The sequence below is a fragment of the Somniosus microcephalus genome, unplaced genomic scaffold (assembly GCF_052327205.1).
Source record: "Somniosus microcephalus isolate GS21.2 unplaced genomic scaffold, FLI_Smic_1.0 scaffold1050, whole genome shotgun sequence".
Classification (NCBI taxonomy): Eukaryota; Metazoa; Chordata; class Chondrichthyes; order Squaliformes; family Somniosidae; genus Somniosus; species Somniosus microcephalus.
Genome location: NW_028226237.1, coordinates 1,265 through 2,500, shown reverse-complemented (window position 1 = coordinate 2,500; position 1,236 = coordinate 1,265). Strand labels below are relative to the sequence as shown.

The window sequence follows — 1,236 nt, the reverse complement described above, 5'->3', positions numbered from 1 at the left end:
AGGAAAAGGCCAGAAGCAATGGCTGGGCAGCATCTATATGCTTGAGAGGAGTGTTTTTGGATGAAAAGCAGGCCTGCAGCGACAGGGGTCAAGACATACGGGACTGACTTAGGCGCACGCTCAGCAAGTCAGCAAGAGTGCTTAGAGCCAAAACGGGTCAAATGTGTGGAAGGACATCAGGGTCCAGCGCAACACAAAGGAGCACCGCAAGGGTTATCTTAGCAAACTGCCACCTACCAAACGCACGCAAAAAAGCCAGCACACAGCACATCAAGGGGCCCGCGTCACTACATCAAGCTGTTCCCCGCTCCAAACCAACAAAACTGCAGCCAAAGACGACGACCTCACCTCTTGAACTGCCAACGTCTTCTCTCTGTATGCTCTCTCTCTCTCTCTCTATCCAACACTCAGAGAGACAACCCTGCCTAGGGCGAGGCTCAACAGTCCCAACACCGACGCGGTCAATCGTTTTTGCAACCCAACGACAGCCGTGCTGGAAAAAGCTGGCCTCTAAGCGGTGCCGACGTTCCCTGAGGAGACGCCGAACATAACATTCCCAAACGGCACGGGTCAAACTCTCCATTGGGAGGAGAAACTCTAGGTCTGCACTTAGGGGGACAAAGAGGACTAGGCCTCTGCGACACCCCAGCCGCGCTCTCACCTCACACGATGGCAAGGCAAGTGCGATTGATGGTCAAGCGACCCTCAGACAGGCGTAGCCCCGGGACGAACCCGGGGCCGCAAAGTGCGTTCAAAGTGTCGATGATCAATGTGTCCTGCAATTCACATTAATTCTCGCAGCTAGCTGCGTTCTTCATCGACGCACGAGCCGAGTGATCCACCGCTAAGAGTTGTGCGTTTTTTTTAAGGCTTGGTGTTTTGTTCCCCGGAGGGTCCCAAGCCCGGACCGCCCAACGCTTCTCTCCCTCTATGCCCACGCATAGAGGGTTGGTAGAAGCCCCATCCTTGGCACGGCCCGGAGGTGTGTATCAGTCGATCATCAAATGACAAGGGTTTCACCGAGATTTTGTTGTCAGGGCGCTCGCGAGGCGACACGCATCGGGGTCAAACGCCTGAGCCCACCGTCCGACACGCACCACGGCCAACAGAGGCAGGGTCTCTGCTGCCACCGATTGCCGGGAGAAGAGAGAGAGTGACAGGCAGACAGACAAGACAAACAAACATGACAGTAGACAACAAGGCCAGAAAAACGAACTGAGTGGGGTACAAGCCGAC

General features: G+C 55.3%; 1 non-coding gene across 1 annotated transcript; it reads right to left on the bottom strand.

The window, feature by feature from the left end:
• Positions 1–699: 699 nt before the first annotated feature.
• On the bottom strand, positions 700–853 carry LOC147080876 (5.8S ribosomal RNA). Its single transcript, XR_015076987.1, has one exon. It is a non-coding gene; the product is annotated as a 5.8S ribosomal RNA (ribosomal RNA).
• Between the last annotated feature and the right edge of the window lie 383 nt (positions 854–1,236).